This window comes from Schistocerca nitens, chromosome 1, assembly GCF_023898315.1.
Source record: "Schistocerca nitens isolate TAMUIC-IGC-003100 chromosome 1, iqSchNite1.1, whole genome shotgun sequence".
NCBI classification, from domain to species: Eukaryota; Metazoa; Arthropoda; class Insecta; order Orthoptera; family Acrididae; genus Schistocerca; species Schistocerca nitens.
The window spans coordinates 135002643-135027845 of record NC_064614.1 but is presented as its reverse complement, the minus strand read 5'-3'; the positions used below and the strand labels follow the sequence as shown (position 1 = coordinate 135027845).

Below are 25203 nucleotides of genomic sequence, written 5' to 3'. Positions count from 1 at the left end.
TAAAAAAGAGAAGAGGGCTATAAGGGGAACAAGATAATAGGAGGGAGATGAAACTAGCACAGTTGGTGACGAAAATATATATTTATGTATATATAAAACACTAAAGAAGAGAAATGGTTAAGATGACAGAAGTAAATGATAGCTAACAAAAGGGACAAAACAATGAAGGATGTGGACCATATAGGTGATCTAAATGATTAATGGAAAATCTCATATAAAGATGTGAAACAAATACTAACATAAAGATAGAGGGTCTGGCCAGTACTTACCTCAGCTCAGTACAGCCGATAGATACACATAAAACAGAACCGAAAATTTACGTTCCTAGCTTTCGGAACAAATGTTCCTTCATTGGGGAGGAGAGAGGGGAAAGAAAGGGAAGAAGGGAAAGGAGATTCAGTTACTCACAACCCAGGTTATGAAGCAACAGGGGAAGGAAAATAGGGAGGGTAGCAAGGATGGAGGCATTGTTGTCAGAGGGAAGCCAAAGATATTCTGCTGTAAGTACTGTGCCAGCTTCAAACTAAAGAGGATGCATACAGAAGTAAAGAGGTATATAGTATAAAGATAAACACAACTATGTAGGATGAAAAGATGCGTGAATGGCTAAAGAGGAAAGGGAAAGAGGATAAGACTGAAGAGTAAATGGGAGTGAGGTTGTTTAACATAGGTTCTGTCCAGGGGGATGGCGGGATGAAAGGATGTGTTGGAGTGCAAGTTCCCATCTCCGCAGTTCAGAGGGACTGGAGTTGGGTGGGAGAAGCCAAGTGGCACATACAGTGTAGCAGGTTCCTAGGTCCCTAGAATTATGCTGGAGGGCATGCTCTGCTACTGGGTATTGGGCATCTCCTAGGCGGACAGTTCGTCTGTGTCCGTTCATGTGCTCAGCCAGTTTAGTTGTTGTCATGCCGATGTAAAAGGCTGTGCAGTGCAGGCATGTCAGTTGATAAATGACATGTGTAGTTTCACACGTGGCCCTGCCTTGAATTGTGTATGTTTTACCAGTAGCGGGGCTGGAGTAGGTGGTTGTGGGGGGATGCATGGGGCAGGTATTGCAGCGGGGTCGGTTACAGGGGTAGGAACCGCTGGGTAGAGAAGGTAGTCTTGGAATATTGTAGGGTTTAACAAGGATGTTACGGAGGTTAGGGGGGCGACGAAAGGCAACTCTGGGTGGTGTGGGGAGAATTTGGTCAAGGAATGATCTCATTTCAGGGGTTGACTTGAGAAAGTCATATCCCTGGCGGAGTGATTTGTTGATGTTTTCGAGGCCAGGATAATATTGGGTGACAAGGTGGATGCTTCTGTGTGGTCTGGGGGGTAGGAACATTGTTGTTGGACGGGGAGGAATGTATTGCTTGGGGAATCTGTTTGTGGACAAGGTCTGCAGGATAGTTGCGGGAGAGGAAAGCACTGGTAAGGTTATTGGTGTAATTGTTGAGGGATTCGTCACTGGAGCAGATACGTTTGCCACGAATACCTAGGCTGTAGGGAAGGGAGCATTTGATATGGAAAGGATGGCAGCTATCAAAGTGAAGGTACTGTTGTTTGTTGGTGGATTTGATATGGACAGAGGTGTGGATGTGAGCTTCAACAAGATGAAGGTCAACATCCAGGAAGGTGGCTTGGGTTTTGGAGAAGGACCAGGTGAAATTCAGATTCGAAAAGGAGTTGAGGTTATGGAGGAAATTAAGGAGTGTTTCTTCACCATGAGTCCAGACCACAAAGATGTCATCTATAAACCTATAACAGGCCAGGGGAAGCAGCTGTTGGGTCTTCAGGAAAGCTCCTCCATGCGGCCCATGAAGAGGTTGGCATAGGACAGAGCCATCCTGGTTCCCATGGCCGTTCCCCTGATTTGTTTGTAGGTCTGGCCTTCAAAAGTGAAGTAATTATGGGTGAGGATGAAGTTGGTAAGTGTGATAAGGAACGAGGTTTTTGGAAGATCTTCGGGTGGGCGTTGGGAGAGGTAGTGCTCAAGGGCAGAGAGACCATGGGTATGTGGGATGTTTGTGTAAAGGGATGTAGCATCTATAGTGACAAGAAAGGTTTCAGGTGGGAGAGGGGTGGGTATGGATTTGAGGCGTTCTAGGAAGTGGTTTGTGTCGCTAGAATGGGATGGCCAGGATGGTTCTTTTTGTGGATTTTGGGGAGTTGACGCAGTCCTTCTGCCACATACGCCACACGGTCAAGTGCAACAGTTGTGGAGCCTTTATCCGCCAGGAGGATGACAATAGAGCGGTCTATTTTCAGCTCCTTAATGGCACGGGATTCAGCTGGGGTGATGTTGGGGGTTGTCGGGATGTTCTTCAAGGAGGACTGGGAGACAACACTGGATGTGAGGAATTCCTGAAATGTCTGCAAGGGATGGTTTTGGGGGAGGGGAGGAGGATCCCTTTGAGAAGGCAGTCGGAACTGTTCTAGAGAGGGCTCAACACTGGGTCTAGTATTTGGGGGCTGTGTTTGGGTAGTGAAGTGATATTTCCAGTTGAGGTTCCGGGTGAATGAGAGGAGATCTTTAACCAGGGCAGTGTGGTTGAATTTAGGCGTGGGGCTAAAGGTTAAGCCATTTGATAGAACAGATGTCTCTGGAGGAGAGAGGGATCTGGATGAGAGGTTTAGGACTGAATTGGCACTGGTGATATGTGGCATTTGACTGTGGTTATAGTTGAGATTTGGTCTGTGTGGAGTATGTGCTGGGATGGGGAGATTGAGTAGGGTGGCTAGGCTAGGTTTGTTGGCTATGAGGGGGGTTTTGTTGAAGGTTCTGTTGTGGTTGGTGTTTGTGAGGGATGGGGAGAGGGACCCCACTTCTTAGGTGTTGCACTAGCACTGTGGATAGTTTTTTCAGGTGGTGTGTGGCATGGAACTCAAGTTTGCAGCTGGCTTCTAGGATGATGTTCCTGAGTGTGTTCTCCAAGCAAGGGTTTGAGAGGTGGAGGACTTTGAAGAGAGATAGGAGCTGTTGGGAGTGGTGGTTACATGAAGTAGTGTAGAGACTCAGGACAAGTTGGGTAAGGGCTAAGGATTGAAGGTTCTGGAAGTCCAGGAGAGACTGGTGGAAGGAGGAATTGCACCCAGAGATGGGAACTTTTAAGGTAAGCCCTTTAGGGGTAATTCCAAAGGTTAAGCAGGACCGGAGGAAAAGTATGTGGGATTGCAGTTTGGCCACGGTGAATGCATGTTTCCGGAATGAATGTAAATAATGTGGTATAGGATTAGGGTACATAGTGGGTAACTGGTGGGTAGGGAAATTAAATAACTAAAGTTGAAACAGTAATCATAAGAAGGAATAAAATGCGGAGGGAAGGACAAGAAAGAAAGAAATTAATTGTGTTGGTAATGTTCAATACCAAAGGAAGACCACTAAATAAGAAAAATACAGAAAAAGTTGACCAGACCAAGCAAGTATGTCCAGATCAGGGGAAAAGAACACACGTTGCTCCAAAACAGAGATAGCGAGTGGCGAAAAAAAGATCGCGCGTGCCGCAAAAGAGATCACGCGTGCCGCAAAAAAGGTCGCGCGTGCCACAAAAAAGTTTGCGGGTGGCGCAGAAATGTTCCAAAAAATTTTTCTTGTGACAGAGAAAGATAGCCAATGGCACAAAAATATCGCCAGCAACAAGAAATCGACGGAAATGGATGATACTGGTAGGTGTGGAAGAGATTGTTGGCAGTGATTGTTGGCTGGAAAACAGCGACTAACGAATGTTAAAACTATGGAATGTTGAATAAATAAATCAATAAATAAAAAAGAGAAGAGGACTATAAGGGGAACAAGATAATAGGAGGGAGATGAAACTAGCACAGTTGGTGACGAAAATACACTCCTGGAAATGGAAAAAAGAACACATTGACACCGGTGTGTCAGACCCACCATACTTGCTCCGGACACTGCGAGAGGGCTGTACAAGCAATGATCACACGCACGGTACAGCGGACACACCAGGAACCGCGGTGTTGGCCGTCGAATGGCGCTAGCTGCGCAGCATTTGTGCACCGCCGCCGTCAGTGTCAGCCAGTTTGCCGTGGCATACGGAGCTCCATCGCAGTCTTTAACACTGGTAACATGCCGCGACAGCATGGACGTGAACCGTATGTGCAGTTGACGGACTTTGAGCGAGGGCATATAGTGGGCATGCGGGAGGCCGAGTGGACGTACCGCCGAATTGCTCAACACGTGGGGCGTGAGGTCTCCACAGTACATCGATGTTGTCGCCAGTGGTCGGCGGAAGGTGCACGTGCCCGTCGACCTGGGACCGGACCGCAGCGACGCACGGATGCACGCCAAGACCGTAGGATCCTACGCAGTGCCGTAGGGGACCGCACCGCCACTTCCCAGCAAATTAGGGACACTGTTGCTCCTGGGGTATCGGCGAGGACCATTCGCAACCGTCTCCATGAAGCTGGGCTACGGTCCCGCACACCGTTAGGCCGTCTTCCGCTCACGCCCCAACATCGTGCAGCCCGCCTCCAGTGGTGTCGCGACAGGCGTGAATGGAGGGACGAATGGAGACGTGTCGTCTTCAGCGATGAGAGTCGCTTCTGCCTTGGTGCCAATGATGGTCGTATGCGTGTTTGGCGCCGTGCAGGTGAGCGCCACAATCAGGACTGCATACGACCGAGGCACACAGGGCCAACACCCGGCATCATGGTGTGGGGAGCGATCTCCTACACTGGCCGTACACCACTGGTGATCGTCGAGAGGACACTGAATAGTGCACGGTACATCCAAACCGTCATCGAACCCATCGTTCTACCATTCCTAGACTGGCAAGGGAACTTGCTGTTCCAACAGGACAATGCACGTCCGCATGTATCCCGTGCCACCCAACGTGCTCTAGAAGGTGTAAGTCAACTACCCTGGCCAGCAAGATCTCCGGATCTGTCCCCCATTGAGCATGTTTGGGACTGGATGAAGCGTCGTCTCACGCGGTCTGCACGTCCAGCACGAACGCTGGTCCAACTGAGGCGCCAGGTGGAAATGGCATGGCAAGCTGTTCCACAGGACTACATCCAGCATCTCTACGATCGTCTCCATGGGAGAATAGCAGCCTGCATTGCTGCGAAAGGTGGATATACACTGTACTAGTGCCGACATTGTGCATGCTCTGTTGCCTGTGTCTATGTGCCTGTGGTTATGTCAGTGTGATCATGTGATGTATCTGACCCCAGGAATGTGTCAATAAAGTTTCCCCTTCCTGGGACAATGAATTCACGATGTTCTTATTTCAATTTCCAGGAGTGTATTTATTTATGTATATATAAAACACTGAAGAAGAGGAAGTGTTAAGATGACAGAAGTAAGTGATAGCTAACAAAAGGGACAAAACAATGAAGGATGTGGATCATATAGGTGATCTAAATGATTAATGGAAAATCTCATATAAAGATGTGAAACAAATACTAACAAAGAGATAGAGGGGCTGGCCAGTACTTACCTAAGCTCAGTACAGCCGATAGATACACAAAGAGAACCATCCAGGCTGTCCCATTGTAGCAGGCTTCAAAGCCCCAACCTAACGTATCTCAGCTCTGGTAGACCAGCACCTCCAACCTATCACCCGCAGACTCCCATCCTACATCAAAGACACAAACCACTTCCTAGAACGCCTCAAATCCATACCCACCCCTCTCCCACCTGAAACCTTTCTTGTCACTATAGATGCTACATCCCTTTACACAAACATCCCACATACCCATGGTCTCTCTGCCCTTGAGCACTACCTCTCCCAACGCCCACCCGAAGATCTTCCAAAAACCTCGTTCCTTATCACACTTACCAACTTCATCCTCACCCATAATTACTTCACTTTTGAAGGCCAGACCTACAAACAAATCAGGGGAACGGCCATGGGAACCAGGATGGCTCTGTCCTATGCCAACCTCTTCATGGGCCGCATGGAGGAGCTTTCCTGAAGACCCAACAGCTGCTTCCCCTGGCCTGTTACAGGTTTATAGATGACATCTTTTTGGTCTGGACTCATGGTGAAGAAACACTCCTTAATTTCCTCCATAACCTCAACTCCTTTTCGAATCTGAATTTCACCTGGTCCTTCTCCAAAACCCAAGCCACCTTCCTGGATGTTGACCTTCATCTTGTTGAAGCTCACATCCACACCTCTGTCCATATCAAACCCACAAACAAACAACAGTACCTTCACTTTGATAGCTGCCATCCTTTCCATATCAAACGCTCCCTTCCCTACAGCCTAGGTATTCGTGGCAAACGTATCTGCTCCAGTGACGAATCCCTCAACAATTACACCAATAACCTTACCAGTGCTTTCCTCTCCCGCAACTATCCTGCAGACCTTGTCCACAAACAGATTTCCCGAGCAATACATTCCTCCCCGTCCAACAACAATGTTCCTACCCCCAGACGACACAGAAGCATCCACCTTGTTACCCAATATTATCCTGGCCTCGAAAACATCAACAAATCACTCCGCCAGGGATATGACTTTCTCAAGTCAACCCCTGAAATGAGATCATCCCTTGACCAAATTCTCCCCACACCACCCAGAGTTGCCTTTCGTCGCCCCCCCTAACCTCTGTAACATCCTTGTTAAACCCTACAATATTCCCAGACTACCTTCTCTACCCAGCGGTTCCTACCCCTGTAACCGACCCCGCTGCAATACCTGCCCCATGCATCCCCCCAAAACCACCTACTCCAGCCTCGCTGCTGGTAAAACATACACAATTCAAGGCAGGGGCACGTGTGAAACTACACATGTCATTTATCAACTGACATGCCTGCACTGCACAGCCTTTTACATCGGCATGACAACAACTAAACTGGCTGAGTGCATGAACGGACACAGACGAACTGTCCGCCTAGGAGATGCCCAATACCCAGTAGCGGAGCATGCCCTCCAGCATAATTCTAGGGACCTAGGAACCTGCTACACCGTATGTGCCACTTGGCTTCTCCCACCCAACACCAGTCCCTCTGAACTGTGGAGATGGGAACTGGCACTCCAACACATCCTTTCATCCCGCCATCCCCCTGGACTGAACCTACGTTAAACAACCTCACTCCCATTTACTCTTCAGTCTTATCCTCTTTCCCTTTCCTCTTTAGCCATTCACGCATCTTTTCATCCTACATAGTTGTGTTTATCTTTATACTATATACCTCTTTACTTCTGTATGCATCCTCTTTGGTTTGAAGCTGGCACAGTACTTACAGTAGAATATCTTTGGCTTCCCTCTGACAACAATGCCTCCATCCTTGCTACCCTCCCAATTTTCCTTCCCCTGTTGCTTCATAACCTGGGTTGTGAGTAACTGAATCTCCTTTCCCTTCTTCCCTTTCTTTCCCCTCTCTCCTCCCCGATGAAGGAACATTTGTTCCGAAAGCTAGGAACGTAAATTTTCGGTTCTGTTTTATGTGTATCTATCGGCTGTACTGAGCTGAGGTAAGTACTGGCCAGCCCCTCTATCTCTTTGTTAGTATTTGTTTCACATCTTTATATGAGATTTTCCATTAATCATTTACATTAACAATACATTTCTTATGTTTACACAAATGTGTTTATATGTCAGGACCCACCTTGCAGATTTTTGAACAAATGCCGACTTCCATACCTACAATAGTCAAAATAGCACAGCACTCTATACTCAATGAACAAAAAGGATAAACACTCAAAGGCATGTAAGCCACTCTGGTACAAAACTTTGTAACAGACTGCCAGTCAGCATCAGAAAGTTAGAAGATGAAAACAAATTTGAAGCAGAATTTAAAAAATTTCTACTCTGGCAATGTTTCTATTTGATAAATGACTATTTATGCCAATAAACATTTTCTGGAAATGTTTATATTATGGCAAAACTGAATATACTGTCTTTCACCTCTAAACCTTTTATTGTGTTTGCATATGTAACGGATGCCTGTTTTGTGATGAAAAATCTCTACTCTATTAATTTAGTGTAGATAAGGACTTGCTATCTAGTGAGGATAAAAGTAAAGCCCCATGGAAATCAGACTATGCAGTTATAATACCACAACCATACACATGCATAAAGTTGATTTTTTAAATATGTTTTATGATTCTGTATTATTCAATGTTGCTATGTATTGTATGACTTGCATTATTTTGTGTTACTACGTATTGTATGACCTTATATATTTCTGTCTGTATTTTTTTGTTTACTTATTTGTATGTTCAATTTCCATGGAACGATTTCCCATAAATTTAAGTGTACATTTGGACAACATTCATACAGTATTTATTGTCTACAGATGGCCAAATAAAATAAAATAAAAATAAATAAATAAAAAATAAAATATCCTGTTGTATCTTTCTCATGTTGGTTTGGAACCTGTTGTTTCTCAGGCATCCCACTACACGAGACATAACACATGTGCTCTGTGGTCGGAGATCATTGGGTCAATTATAGTCATCTCATAGTCCCCAGTATTTAGATTTGTGATCGCAATGTCACGGCAGGTGTCAGTTTCGGCTGGTAAGTTGTTTGCTGCAAGTAGTCCTTAGCCTACTAGATTTGTAAATTCTCTCTCCTTAGCACTCTCTTCATTGAAGCGTGCACTGAAATCATCACACAGTGCAATTTTTTATTTGAAGTGCATTAAATAGCACACGCAAGATTCAATTTGAATGAGAGCATTATCAAAGTTCCCATTTGGAGAATAGTATGTTTAGACAACAATTATGTTAAGATCTAACAATTACAAAACAGTCACCTTTAAATTTAGGTCCACACAGTAGCTTTTTAAATCAGTGTCTTTATCACTGAGCTTTTTATGGAATAAAAATTTTTTGATGTAAAAAACTTTTACTGCCTAGTCTGCAATTTACAGTATACAATGATGACTAGTTGTGGTTGCTTTCAACAACCATCTTCAGATCATTCAGATGGCTGTCAAAATCAACCAAAACTAGCGATCATGCTTGAATTGTATACTGTAAATTACAGTCTAGGCAGTAAAACTTTTTTATATTAAAACAGTTTTTATTCAATAAATTACATTGAGACCAATGTCTCCTTCCTGACAATGTCAGGCTTCACTGAGCTTTCTGTTGGTGTATGGCGGTACACCAACAAAGGAAGTAGTTGTTCTGTACCATACTTTTACCAAATTTAGGTATTCGGTATTGGCTGATAACCTGTGTTCACGCAGGCACAGCACACCTGGCTTCACTTCTTCTATAAAAAATCATAACACATCAAATTTAGTTTTTAAGACATTATGCACTGGCACTGCTTCTAACTGTGGTGGTGACATTCTGAGGATAATGTGAGTTCCTTTTCCACTTAGTTGCTCTTGGTGCCTGTTTGTCACAGAAGAGCCTGTCTCGTAGGAATATTGGCCATTCTCTGTAGTAAAAAGTGCTTTATCGCAATATTTTTGGCCCATGTAGTGTTATCCATAACTTTATCTCATAGCTAAAAGTCAACACGAATGATCAGATTGTTATAAAGCCACTTTGCCTCAAGCTCTTCAGTTGTAAAGTTGTTAAGCCCATCGTTGCTACCGACATGTGTGAGGTACTCTCTTTCACTGCATCTGCAACTGAGCCAGTGAGGCATGCTCAACATGTTTAGAAGAATGCTGTGGCTCACGCCATGAGCAAGCAAGCACTAAAGAGTAAGGGTTTGTTAACAGTCGGCAGTTCAAACTTACGACTAAGAATGTTAACCCTTATGGAATACGGCAGCAAGGGATGGCACAGGTCACCTTGCGCAATCCATATATATGGCCCTAAATAGGCCAGGTCAGATTGTAGCCTATCGTGATTGCGGTTTATCGTATCGCAACATTGCTGCTCGCGTTGGTCAAGATCCAATGACTGTTAGCAGAATATGGAATCGGTGGGTTCAGGAGGGTAATACGGAATGCCGTGCTGGACCCCAACGGCCTTGTATCACTAGCAGTCTAGATGACAGGCATCTTATCTGCATGGCTGTAATGGATCGTGCAGACACGTCTCGATCCCTGAGTCCACAGATGGGGACGTTTGCAAGACAACAACCATTTACACGAACAGTTTGACGATGTTTGCAGCAGCATGGACTATCAGCTCAGAGACCGTGGCTGCGGTTACCCTTGACGGTGCATCACAGACAGGAGTGCCTGCGATGGCGTACTCAATGACAAACCTGGGTGCACGAATGGCAAAACGTCATTTTTTCAGATGAATCCAGGTTCTGTTTACAGCATCATGATGGCCGCATCCGTGTTTGGCGACATCGCTGTGAACACACATTGGAAGCGTGTATTCATCATCGCCATACTGGCGTATCACCCGGCGTGATGGGATTGGGTGCCATTGGTTACACATATTGGTCATCTCTTGTTCCCATTGATGGCACTTTGAACAGTGGATGTTACATTTCAGATGCGTTATGACCCGTGGCTCTACCCTTCATTCGACTCCTGCGAAACCCTACATTTCAGCAGGATAATGCATGACTGCATGTTGCAGGTCCTGTACGGGCCTTTCTGGATACAGAAAATGTTCGACTGCTACCCTGGCCAGTCCATTCTCCAGATCTCTCACCAATTGAAAACGTCTGGTCAATGGTGGCCGAGCAACTGGCTCATCACAATATGCCACTCACTACTCTTGTTGAACTGTGGTATTGTGTTGAAGCTGCATGGGCAGCTGTACCTGTACAAGCCATCCAAGCTCTGTTTGACTCCATGCCCAGGCGTATCAAGGCCGTTATTATGGCCAGAGGTTGTTGTTCTGGTTACTGATTTCTCAGGATATATGCACCCAAATTGCGTGAAAATGTAATGACATGTCAGCTCTAGTATAATATATTTGTCCAATGAATACCCGTTTATCATCTGCGTTTCTTGTTGGTGTAGCAATTTTAATGGCCAGTAGTGTACTTTATCCAACATTGAATGATTCATTGCATATGTACACTATGTGATCAAAAGTATCCTTACACCCCCAAAATCATATGTTTTTCATATTAGGTGCATTCTGCTACCAGCTACTGCCAGGTACTCCATATCAGCAAACTCAGTACTCACTACACATTGTGAGAGAGCAGAATGGGGCACTCCGTGTATCTCATGGACTTCAAACATAGTGAGGTGATTGGATATCACTTGTGTCATATGTCTCTACATCCGTAGGTCCACTGTTACCAATGTGATAGTGAAGTGGAAACATGAAGGGACACATAAAGCACAAAAGCGTACAATCCGACCTTGTTTGTTGACAGACAGAGAACACTGACGTTTCAAGAGGGTCGTAATGTGTAATAGGCAGACATCTATCCAGACCATCACACAGGCATTCCAAACTGCATCAGGATCAACTGCAAGTACTATGACAGTAAGGCGGGAGGTGAGAAAACTTGGATTTCATGGTCGAGCGGCCGGTCATGGCCACACATCACACGAGTAAATGCCAAATGATGCCTCGCTTGGTGTAAGGAGCATAAACACTGGATGATTGAACCGTGGAAAAATGTTGTGTGCAGTGATGGACCACAGTACACAATGTTGTGATCCTATGGCAGGGTGTGGGTATGGTGAATGCCCAGTGTACATCATCTGCCAGCATGTGTAGTGCCAACAGTAAAATTCGGAGGTGATGGTGTTGTGATGTGGTCATGTTTTCCATGGAGGGGGCTTGCACCCCTTGCTGTTTTGTGTGACATTACCACAACACTGGCCTACATTGATGTTTTAAGCACTTTCTTGCTTCTCACTGTTGAAGAACAATTCAGGGATGGCGATCGAGCATCTGATCATAATGCGCGGCCTGTGGCGGAATGGTTACACAACAATAACATCCCTGTAATGAACTGACCTGTACAGAGTCCTGACCTGAATCCTATAGAACACCTTTGGGATGTTTTGGAATGCCGACTTCGTACCAGGTCTCACCGATCGACATAGATACCTCTCCTCAGTGCAGCACTCCGTGAAGAATGGGCTGCCATTCCCCAAGAAACATTGCAGCAGCTGATCGAATGTATGCCTGTGAGAATGGAAGCTGTCATCAAGGCTAAGGGTGGGCCAACATCATATTGAATTCCAGCATACCGATGGAGGGCGATGACTTTCAAGTCATTTTCAGCCAGATGTCCAGATACTTTTGATCACATAGTGTATAAAAACAGGTTACAATTCTTGATATGTAGCACAATAATACATTCTTCTGAAGTTTTGGTCTTTAAAGCATGCTCAGATAGCCTAATGGCAAGGCAACTGCTCGCAATAAGGGTGGAAATCTGGATGCGAGTTGCAGTCTGGCACAAATTTTCAATATCTTCATACCGTTATACAGCTGATGATTGCTTATACGAACATTGTGTCATACTTCTGAACAACTCAGCCACTTCAGTATCATATTTATCCACCAACACCGAGCAAACAATTTTTAATTAAAATGTTTCCCTGGTATGGGAATATACATTATGGATATACGTGCATCCACATCCAAAGGAATACTGCATCATACTTATGAATAACAAAGCACTGCAATATTGTTATTGAAAAGTGTTTATTCAGAAATATATTGTGAGTTCGAAGACTGTAGCTAAAAACCTATAGATGCAGGAATTTTTATACAACATAAGCAGATCAAACAAGTTTAATCAATCACCAATTTTAAAAATAAATCTTCTCTAATTTTATAGCCAAAGTTGTTGGATTTAGACTGTAGATATATACTTTTTGCATCCATCTAAATAAAAATGGTATGGCTTGCTAGATAATAGAAGCACAATTTAAGAAATATCTAGACACATTCTTAAGATTTGTCATCTTAGACAATGCATGTGACAAGTTCAAATGGCCCAAGATACTCAAAATTCTTAGAAAAGTAGGTGTAGGCTATAGGAAAAATGGGTAATATACAGTATGTACAAAAACCAAGAGGGAACACTGACAGTGGAAGACCTACATCTACATGTATACTCTGCAAACCACTGTGAGGTGCATGGCAGTGGGTACATCTCATTGTACCACTTCTTAGGGTTTCTTCCTGTTCCATTCACGTGTGGAGTGTGGGAAGAATGATGGTTTAAGTGTCACTGTGCATGCAGTAATTATTCTAATCTTATCCTCATGATCACTATGTGAGCAATACGTAGTGGGTTGTAGTATATCCATAGAGTTATCATTTGAAGTTGGTTCTTGAAACTTTGTTAATAAACTTTCTCAGAGTTGTTTACATCTGTCTTCAATAATCTGCCACTTCGTTTCCTTCAATATCACTGTGACACTCTTCCACAGATTAAACAAACCTGTGACAATTCATTCTGCCCTCCTCTGTACATGTTCAATATCCCTTGTTAGTCCTATCTGATATGGGTCCCACAAACTTGAACAATATTCTAATATTGCTTACACAAGTGATTTGTAAACAGTTTCCTTTGTAGGCTGATTGCACTTCCCCAGTATTCTACCAATAAACCAAAGTCTATCACCTGCTTTTCCAACGAATGAACCTATGTGATCATTCCATTTCATATCCTTACAAAGTGCTACACCCAGGTATTTGTATGAGTTGGCCGAATCCAACAGTGGCCCATTGATGTTATAGTCATAGGATGCTACATTTTTTAATTTTGTGAAGTGCAAAATTTTACATCTCTGAGCATTTAGAGCAAGTTTCCAAATTTTGCACCACACTGAAATCTTACCAAGACCTGACTGAATATTTATGCAGCTTCTCTCAGATAGTATTTCATTACAGATAACTGCATCATCTGAAAAAAGCCTGATTTTACTATTAATATTGTCTGTGAGGTCATTACTATATACAACATGAACAGAAAGGGTCCCAACAAACTTCCCTGAAGCACACTCAAAGTTATTTCTACATCTGTTAATGACTCACCATCCAATATACTGTAACATGCTGTTTCCTTCCTAGCAAAAAGTTTTCAGTCCAGTCACAAATTTCACTTGATACCCCATATGATTGTACTTTTGGCAATAAGTGTAGGTGCAGTACTGAGAAATGCTTTTCGGAAATCCTGAAGGACTGCTTCTACCTGCTTGCCTTGATCCAAAGCTTTCAGTGTTTCATGTGAGAAAAGCGCGAGTTGAGTTTCATGTGATAATATTTTCGAAATCCATGCTGGCCGGTGGTGAGGAGGTCATTCTGTTCAAGATACCTCATTAAGTTTGAGCTCAGTATATATTCTAAGATTCTACAACAAATCAATGTCGAGGGTATTGGACAGTAGTTTTGTGGATCACTTCTGCTACCCATGATCTGTTTTTTTTTCAAGAACTGGGCATGGTTTTTTGTTCAAGGGATCTAAAATAGATTATACTCATAATTAGAAGAGGGACTAACTCAGCCGTGAATTCACCATGGAATCTGACAGGGATTCCATTGGGACCTGTAGCTTTATTCTAGTTTGATGATTTCAGATGTTTCTCAACACCACTGACACTAATACTTACTTCATTCAACGTTTCAGTTGTATGAAGATTAAATTGGGGCAATTCTCCTGGGTTTTCCTTTGTAAAGGAAGATTTTGAAATGGAGTTAAGCATTTCAGCTTTTGCTTTGCTATCCTCAATTCAGTTCCTGTCTCATTCACTAGGAACTGGACACTAACTTTGGTAATACTAACAGTCTTTGCATACAATCAGAATTTCTTTGGGCTCTGTGAAAGATCATGTGAGAATACTCTGCGATGGTAGTTATTGGAGCATCGCATGTTGCTCTCTTGACAACCAAACATGTTTCATTGAGCATATCTCTATCTATAAACACCCTACATTTTGTTTACATGTGTTATGAGTAATTTCTGTTTCTTTAGAAGTTTCTTTACAATGACTATGTACCATGGAGATTCCCTCCCATTATGAACTGTTTTACTGGGTGCATGTATGTGCAGTACATGTTCAACTATTCTTTTAAACTTGAGCCAGAGTTCCTCGTCATGCTCCTGACCTGCACTGAAAGTTTCAAGTCCCTCATTGAGATATGACACTACTGATTTTTTATCTAGTTTACTGAACATATATCTTTCAATTTGTTTTAGTTGTCCTTTGTTCTTTGGTAATCATTGTTAATGCAACCATGTCATGGTCACTAACACCAGTTTTGATGTGGACATCCTCAAAGAGGTCAGTTCTATTTGTTGCCATTAGATCCAATATATTCACATCATGAGTGGGTTGGGTTGTTTTGGAGAAGAGACCAAACAGTGAGGTCATCGGTCTCATCGGATTAGGGAAGGATGGGGAAGGAAGTCGGCCGTGCCCTTTCAAAGGAACCGTCCCGGCATTTGCCTGGAGCGATTTAGGAAAATCACGGAAAACCTAAATCAGGATGGCTGGATGCGGGATTGACCGTCGTCCTCCCGAATGCGAGTCCAGTGTGCAAACCACTGTGCCACCTCGCTCGGTTCATTAATGGGGTTCCTAACTATCTGTTCTAGGCGGTTTTCAGAGATGGCATTTAGTCAAGTTTCAAAGGATATCTTATCATGCCCATGAGAAACAAAACTTTAATTGTCCAAATTAATTGTTGGATGATTAAAGTCTCCACCTATGATTATGATTGGGGAACTTATGTACAAATGAACTGAGGTTTTCTCTAAAGTTTTCAATTACATGAGGAGAGGAATCTGGTGGGTGATAGAAGGATCCATTTATCATATCGGTTCACCCCTGATACTGAGACTTGTCCAAACAATCTCACATTCAGCTTCAGTTTCTATCTTGGTGGGTTTGATTTTCTTGTGCACTGTGACAAATACACTACTTCCATTTCCCATTTGCCTAGGATTTTGATATTCACTTAAATTTTCACCTAAAATGTCACTGCTATCAGTTTCAGGTTTCAACCAGCTTTCTATACCTAGTATTTTGTGAGCTTAACTGTTTTTCATGAGCACTTCGAACTCTTGCACTTTGTTGTGAATGCTTTGGCAGTTGACCATTAGTATTTTAATACTCTCACCTGTAGGAGGCTTGTCTTTCGATCTTACACTGATATTTCTCGGTTTCCTACAGCTATTGTTATTTTGATTGGACGGAGAGTTGCCTAATCTAAACACCCTTGTGTACACCCCACAAACAGTCAGCTACCTGAGTAGCAGCCTCTGATGTGTAGTGCACACCTGACCTATTTAGGGGAACCTTACATTTCTCAACTCTATGGCACAAATTCAGGCAGTTGCAGTCTAGTTTGCCACAGAACCTTCAAAGTTTTTGGTTCAGTCCTTAAACTTCTAATGGTCTACAGATGACAGGAGACAGTGTGGTACTGGGGTGGAAGACTCACACATCTCTCACAGTTGGCTCACGTACTGTGTGCAGCCGATCTTCTTCTTAGGTCAGACGGCTGTGTCGATCTTCACAAACTCTTCATCTCTGAAGACTATAGCTAGTTAAAGGAATTTCAAAATAGACTTCTTTTCTACTCTTGAAATGATTCTGTACTCTCAGGATACTTTTGTTCAACTCTGTTATATTTTCATCTCCACAATAAAACAACTTCACAAGTTTCACACAAGCATTCAACTCTCGCGAGTCAACCCTGTCTTGGACCATTAGATACTAACAGATACAATTACAATATGTGTGGTTTAATAACCACTACAAAACCAGTTCTTGCTTCTCGCAAGTCCAACACCAGAAAATCCAAAGTAAATGTGTTTAGCTCAGTACATAATTCATTTGTTCACAACAATGCAGTTGTTACACATCAAAGAATAGAGCTTACTTGCTCCTTGTACTGGACATACAGCTTCTATGGCGCGCACTGCAAACACTTGTCTGTGCCAATTGACCGTCACTATTTCAGTATTTTCCCAATACACGCGCATCCAGCACACACAAAAACTGGTGGCGAGGTAGACACATCTCCACTCTCTCACCCTCTTACTTAAAATATCAGGTGTTCAAGATGGTGGAAAGCCGAGTTTCTCTAGAACTTAAACCAAAATTCTCGAGGCGCTACACAGTTGACTCAGAACCAAAGGGCCACAATCAGTTATGGGGACAATGTTGCAAATTGTGAGCTTTGTTGAAACTCCATGTGCAAGGCTGGTCTTCTCTGCCAGTTACTGGAATGACCAAGAATGACCTCGGAGCCCAGACGACAGGCATCATTTGTTCTAAATGCGTGCCACGATCTGAAGTTGTTTGCACCCAGTTCCCTTAATGGCTGCTCTTCAACGTGTTGAATGAGTCCCACAGGCACATACACTGAGTGCACCTGGTGTCCTCTACTGTCCCCTACTGTCATTACCCTAAGGGCTACCTTAATTCTATGGTATCGATAGCTACGATGCCACTTCTTAGGTCGGCACTACGACAGACATTGTTGACAGCGCCCTCTAGCCAGCGCTGGAGAGCTCTACGAGCATCGCTATAGATTCTGCCCATTTCATCAGGTGCAGATAGCCAGGACACTTCACTTCAACTTCGCACCACCTTGCAAGTTATGTAATATGTTTGCATATGTTTATCCACTAGTAAAGGTGCTCAAACAGTATTTGCAGTACCGAGAGATTAATACCTTTTCCTGTTCCTGTTTCTTACCCACGTGGTGATTAATAGATCCCTACCCTTTTGCGTTTGCCTACTCCTGACTCTGTACAAAACAGGTTTCTCCAAAACTGGTGATGTGAGTCCCATTGGCTCACTTTCAGTTTCAGTGAGAGACATCACCTCACACTTGTTGGTTAGGGGGATCAGTACAACACTCTGAATCCTCCCTGGTCCCCATTCACCCTGCATAGGACATCTAGATCTACCATTGACATGCCACTCGCAGTCAAGTGGACAGGTAATGGCAGATCCTGTGGTTTCTGCAGAGGAGACAGGATCCACAGGAGAGGATGGTACTTGAGGTAACTCTGGTACCTGTGTCACAGGCACATGACTCTCGGAAGTTCTTCCAACACACAAATTTGCAGCAGCTGCCAATCATTTGACAGTAGTCAGGGCGATTTCCAACAACTTATGAATGTCAACCAACTCATCCTTTTGAGAACAGCATTCGCTATGGGGCTGCATTTTATCTGATGCAGTATATTACCAGGCAGTGAACAAATAACTTTAAGTTAAACCTGCTAATTACCTTTTAATCTGTTGAGCTAAAAAGTTGCTGATTTTTCGAGAATTGAAGCAGATACACAACACGAGATTTCTGTTAAGGCAACACAAAAACCCGTAGTAAAAATTACTAGTTTCCTAAAATGTTTTAATGTTAGTTATAGTTGTTAACAAACTTGAAAACAGAGTTAATCTAGGATAAATGCAGATAACATAACTTTAGCAACAGACAGCAAAAGGTCATTATTCACAGTGTTGAGAATGGCTGTTATGTGGGGTCGGAGTAGGGTACGGTCAAGTGGGGGGTGCCCCAGGGATCAGTGTTGGGGCCACTCCTGCTCCTTATTTATATAAATGATATGCACTCTAGTATTATGGATAACTCTAAAATATTTCTGTTTGCTGATGACACTAGCATTGTAAAAAAAGTATGTTGTGTGCAACGTGCAACATTGGCTTGGTTTCAAATAGTGCAGTTCACGATATAGGTTCATGGCTTGTAGAAAATAAACTAATACAAAATGACAGTAAGACACGGTTTTTACAGTTTTTAACACACAATTCAACAAAACCTGAAATTTTAATTTCACAGAATGGGCATGTCATTAGTGAAACTGAACAGTTCAAATTTCTAGGTGTTCAGCTAGATAGTAAACTGTCGTGGAAAGCCCACATTCAGGATCTTGTTCAAAGACTTAATCCTGCCATTTTTACTACTTGAACATATCTGAAGTGAGTGATCGTTCTAGTTAGTCTACTTTGCTTCTTTTCATTCACTTATGTTATGTGGTATTATATTTTTGGGTAACTTCCCATTCTAAAAGGATATATTTGGCTCAGAAATGGGCGGTTCGGGCAATAAGTGGTGTAAGTTCACGAACCTCTTGTGGACCCCTGTTCACAAGTCTGGGTATTTTGACATTGGCCTCTCAATATGTATATTCCTTACTGTCATTTCTTGTTAACAATATTAGCTTATTCCCAAGAATAAGCAGCTTTCACTCAGTTAATACTTGGCAGAAATCAAACCTGCATTTGGTTCGGACTTCCTTAACTCTTGTGCAGAAAGATGTGCAGTATACTGCTGCATCCATTTTCAATAAGCTACCACTAGAATACAAAAACCTTAGCAGTAATCCACAAGCTTTCAAATCTAAACTGAAGAGTTTCCTCATGGGTGACTCCTTCAATTCTTTCAAAGAGTTCCTTGAAAAATTATGCTGAATCTTATTGTATTGTTGATTATGTTTACTTAAAGTTATGGCTTGAGTTTTTTGGGGTTCATAAACATTTTATTTTAATTTGTTATTACTTTTATGTTGTAATTTTGTGTACTGACATGTTCCATGACCTTGGAGATTTGCTCCTCAATTTGGTCCTATGGAACTTGACATGTAAATAAATAATAAATAAATAAACATAAGGCTACTCCTCTTTAAGAGAAAACTAGATGTAACACAATATGTTTGTTAGAAAATCTACTACAGTAATTTTATCACAAATGCCAAGTTGTTAAATATTGCTTGTAGATTATGCAAAGAACAATGGTAGCTTTCAAATATTCTCAAAAATTCACATTTATTTGTTGATGTACAATGAAGCTTGGGGGTGATGTATACTTTGGCTGAACAGTGAACCACAAATACTGATTTGGTACAAATTAAATTATGTATCCTAAACACTCGTAGCACTAACTTATGAAAGTATAGCTTTGTAAGCGTCTGAAAATTCTGAAACTTACCTATTTCTCATGTAATTGTTCAGTGAAATTTGAGAAACATGATTTTGAACAAGGATAGTCCTACTGTCATCACAAATTTTAAAAGAGCACAATTTAGTTTAAGCATACAATAGACTATAACAGTACTAGTTTATTGTGGCACTCACAAATGTTCGAAATTTCACGATATATCACAATACAAACAGGTACTGATTGATACAAACAATGAAAGATTATGCAGAAGAAGAGACGTAAACAGTAAAATTTATGAACTTAGAACTTTAAATCAACACACAATCTTGCACAGGTGGTGTCACACAAAGGAAAATTCCTAAGTCACCTTTTCTAGAACAAAGTGCTCAGATTAAAAATGTTGTAAGTCAGGGATGTAGTATTTCTTCCATGCTGTTCAGTTTGTACATCGAAGAGTCAAAGATGGAAATAAGAGAAAGGTTTTGGAGTGGGATTAAAATTTTGGAGAAAAGTATGTCTGTGATAAGACTTGCTGATGACATTGCTATCAGTGAAAGTGAAGAAGGGTTACAAGACCTTCTGAATGGAAGGAACAGTCTGATAAGTGCAGAATATGGATTGAGGGGGAACCAAAGAAAGTTGAAAATAATTTGAGGAGTAGCAAAAATGAGATTATCAATAAACATAATTTTTTAGAATTTTGGACATGGCTACACTTCATCAAAAGTACACATAGGAATCATTTTGCAACTGGATGGAAGTTATTTTCCAGTCCTATCAAATAAACTTAACCTACAAATTGGTGACCACAAGATAGATGAAATAAAGAAATTTGGCTGTGTTGGAAGTAAAAGGATGAAGCAAGAAGAACATAAATGCAAACTAACACAAACAAAGGGTATTTCTGGCTAAAGGAGTTATCCTGGTATCAAGCATCTGCCTTAATTTTAGGAAGAAACTTCTGGAAATTTTCATTTGAACAACAAGAACCAAATTCCTCACACATCACATCTTAAATACTTTAAATCTCTTCTTTCACAGATTTATCACAGTCCACAATTCATTTAATCATTTCTACATAATGTTGTGCTCCAAATGTCACAACATAGCTATTTATTACTGGTGTTTCAATGATTGCCATCTCCATCCAGCAAGTTGAAACAGTGACACAAGCCATGGCCAACAATTGATTATTGGAACACCAGAGGCTCTTATAACAGGTCATGGCAGCAATTTTAAGTCAGAACTAATGAGACAGTTATGCCAGCTTCTGAAAATCCAGAAGTTATGAACAAGTGCATTGCATCCACACGCTGATGTAGCTCTCATGTATCTTGGAATTGTAAGGTACTGCAACAAGTCATCCCAATCATTATGATGACTTAGTATCTTAGAATGTGACTATGTTCATAGCTTACAGAAATGGTGAATTCGTAGATTACATTGTAGGGCCTGCTGATGAGTTTAAAGTGAGTATATTTCTGATATGTACTATGTACCTCCTCCTTAGGGACCACAAAGATGAGATTAGACTCATTACAACATGCACAAGGTATTTAAACAGCCATTCCTCCTGTGCTCCATATGAGATTAGGATGTAACACATCATTACTGGAAACAGTAATGATTCCATTACCGAAAAAACAAGGAACGAAGAAATGCAGCGAGCACAGGACAATCAGCGTTATTTCACATGCAGCCAAAGTGATGTTAAGAATAATTAATAAAAGACTTGAAAAAGTAATGGAGGAGAATCTTGGCATGGAGCAGTTTGGCTTTAGATAGAATACGGGCACCAGAGATGCAATAGGGCTCCTATGAATCTTGGGAGAAACGTTTATTGAAAATGGAAGAGACCTATATATGTGCTTCATCGATCTAGAAAAGGTATTTGACAATGTGGTTTGGGACAAGCTGGCGACTATAATGAGGGAAAAGAGAGTGGACTGGAAAACCAGAAGACTTGTAAACTCATTATATCTTAATCAAAAAGCCTCAATTAAAGTGAGAGGAGAAAGTTCAGACTGGATCGGACTAGGAAAAGGAGTAAGACAAGGATGCTGTCTATCACCTACTCTTTTCAACCTCTACTTGGAAAATATGATTGACGAATGCTCATTAGATGACAAAGGAGTAGAAATTGGAGGAAGAAGAGCAGGGTGTTTGAGGTTTGCTGATGACATGGCCCTTCTAGCCACAGGGGAAAAAGAATTACAGGATTTGGTGGACACCATTGAAACTAACGGAAAAAAATATGGAATGAAAATTAACACAAATAAAACAAAAGTATTGGCACTAAAAGGAAATAAGGAAATAAAAATTATGCTGAATGGACAAATACTAGAACAGGTGCAAAAATTTAAGTATCTTGGAAGTAGGATAGACACCGACTGGAAGTGCACCACAGAAATTAAAACAAGGATAGCAATGGCAAAAGAGGCATTTTATAAGAAAAGGAGAATTTTTTGCAGCGGTCTGGACAGAGAACTCAGGAAGAGACTCATAAAATGTCTTGTATGGAGTGTTCTTCTATATGGCACTGAAACACGGACTATGAGGAAGAAAGACAGAGAAAGGCTGGAGGCTTTTGAGATCTGGACATGGTGGAAGATGGAAAGAATAAGTTGGATGGACAGAGTAAAAAATGAAGAGGTACTGAGAAGAGTGGGAGAGAAGAGACAGTTACTAGATGCATATATTAAGAAAGAGTGATGGACTGATAAAAGCAGTTTTAGAAGGTTATGTAGAAGGGAAAAGGAAGTGAGGAAGGAAGAGATTCCAGATACTGGATGACATGATGGATGGTACAACATACAGCAGCCGTAAGAAGGAAGCAATGGCTCGCAGAAAATGGAGAGGCAAAGGACCTTCTAATATAGCAGATAACTGATGATGATGACATGCTAACATGTGGTACATGTACCTCTGCTATGCACTTCACATTGTTTGCAGTAAATGTACATGTGATCATCTTATTTCATATCCCCACTGATTGTTAACACTGTGGTATTTGTATAAATTTACTGATTCTGACTGTGACTCATTGATATTATAATTACTGTGTTCTATGATTTTCCTTTCTGTGACGTACACCTTTTTACATTTCTGAATACTTGAAGCAAGATGTCAGTCTTTGCACAAATTTGAAATCTTGCCAAAATCTGAATGAATATTTGTGCAGTTGTTATGAATAGCTCCTCATTACAGATAAAAGCATAACCTGCAAAATATCTGAAGTAACTACCAGTACTGCCTCTCAAGGCATTAAAATACATGATAAACTGCAAAGGTCCCAAGACACATCCCTGGAGCACACCTAAAGATACTTTTATGGAGCTGCATCCAAGATATTATGCTGCATCCTCTTTATGAAGAAATCCTCAATCTAGTCACAGATTTTCTTCAATAACCCTCATGATTATACTTTCATAATAAGCATTGGTTTGGTTGTGAGTCAGATTCTTTTTTGGAAGTCAAGAAATACTGCATGTATGTGATAGCCTTAGTCCGGAACTAGTGAGGAAGGACTGAGTCTGACTTTCATGACTGATATTTTCAGAATTCCTGCTGGTTGTTTTGGAGGTAGACTTTCTATTTGAGATGCCTCATTATGTTTGAGCTCAGAAGATGCCAAAATTAAACAATGTAAACTCCAGGTAGGAATGTCAACAATGTATAAAAAAGATAGATGGCTACTTGCCATAAAGATGAAATGTTAAGTTGCAGACAGGCACAATTAAGAGATACTTACACATAAGCTTTCGGCCATGGCCTTCTCTAGAAAAAGAGAAGGATGCCCACCACATGCACATATGACTGCCAACTCTGACAGCTTGGGCCAGAGTGCAACTATCATTTGGGATAAAAACAGCAGTCTGGAGGGGGCAGGGAAGGGGAAGAGATAGCAGTTTGTGGATGGGGGGAGAGAGGAGTGCTGTCTGGTGGAATGCACAAGGACTAGAATGCCAACAGGTGCAGCATCAGGAGGTTGTTGGAAAAAGAGAGAGAGAGAGAGAGGGAGAGAGAGAGAGGAGTGGGGAAAGGTGGATGGGTGTGTTGGCAGAGGGCAGCAGATAAACAGAGTGGAAGATGAGAATGGGTGGGAGATGATAGGACAGAGGGGATGGAAACTGTTGGGTGGAGGTTGTGGGGACAGTATTTTACCATAGTTTGCGGCCAGGATAATTACCCGAGTGGAGAATGTGTTGTAAGAAAAACTTCCATCTTCCCAGTTCAGAAAAGCCGGTGGTGGAGGAAAGCATCCAGATGGCTCAGGTAGTGAAGCAACCATTTAAACCAAGTATGTTATGTTGAACTGCATGTCGTGCCACAGGGGGTCTACTTTGCTCTTGGCCACAGTTTGGCAGTGGCTGTTCTCCCTGGGGACAGTTGATTGATAGTCATACCAATGTAAAAAGCTGTGCAATGATTACAGCAGAGCTGGTAAATAACATGGCTGCCTTCACAGGTGGCTCATCTCTGATGGTCTGGGTAAACCTGTGACAGGACTGAAATATGAAATGCTGGGTGTGTGGCTTGGGTAGGTCTTGCACCTGGGTCTTCCATTGGGACATAATCCTTGTAGCAAGGGGTTGGGATCAGGAGTGGCTTAGAGATGGACTAGGATATTGTGCAGGTGATGAAACACCACTTTTGGAGGGGTGGGAAGTATCTCGGGTAAGATTCCCTCATTTCAGGACATGATGATAAATAATCAAAGGATGTGGTTGAGTTGTTCCAGCCTGGGGAGGTACTGGGTGATGAAGAGGGCACTTCTTTGTGGCTAGCTCTTGGGGATGATGGGAAGATTGGGGATGTGAGGGGAAATGGCACAGAAGATTGGTTTGCAGACTAGGTCTGGGGGATAGTGCCTGTTTGTGAAGGCTGTGGTGGGACTCTCAGCATGCTGGGCAAGGGAGTTCTTATCACTGCAGGTATGCAATCCCCAGGTGGCCAGGTGTAAGGGAGGGATTTTTTGATGTGAAAGGGATGACAGCAGTGAAATGTCAGTTGGTTGGTTTAATGTGGGTAGAGATACAGAGAGGAGGATACGAACATACAGGAAGGTGGCAGGTTGAGTTGAGTAGGACCAGGTGAAGCGGATGGGAGAGAACGTGTTGATGTTGTGAAGGAATGAATTATGTCATGGCTCTAATCAAGATCATGAAGATATCATCAGCGAACCTGAACCAGACTAGGGGTTTGACATTTTGGGAGGCTTGGAAGATCTTCTCTAGATGGCCCTTAAACAGATTGGCATAGGAGGATACCATGTGTATGCCTATGGCTGGTCTGTGGATTTGTTTGTATACCTTCCCTTCAAAGAAAAAGTAATTGTGTGTTAGGTTAGAGTTAGCAAGGTTTATGAGGAATGAGGTAGTGGGTGTGGAGCCTGAAGGACATTGGGGAAGGTGGTGTTTAATAGCAGTAAGACCATGAGGGGTGTTGGTGTATAGGGAGGTGGCATCAACTGTGACCAGTAGGAATT

The 25203-nt window shown here is 42.3% G+C and overlaps 1 protein-coding gene across 2 annotated transcripts in view; it reads left to right on the top strand.

Moving 5' to 3' along the window:
- Window positions 1-8417: 8417 nt before the first annotated feature.
- The window catches only part of LOC126243098 (serine/threonine-protein phosphatase 6 regulatory ankyrin repeat subunit B-like), a 280149-nt gene continuing 263363 nt past the window's right edge, over window positions 8418-25203 (top strand). The window contains exon 1 of one of the 2 annotated variants that reach the window (XM_049948139.1): window positions 8418-8469. The gene's annotated coding sequence lies outside the window, so the exon portion shown is untranslated. The remainder of the gene's footprint in view (window positions 8470-25203) is intronic. The other variant, XM_049948138.1, reaches the window with a different exon arrangement.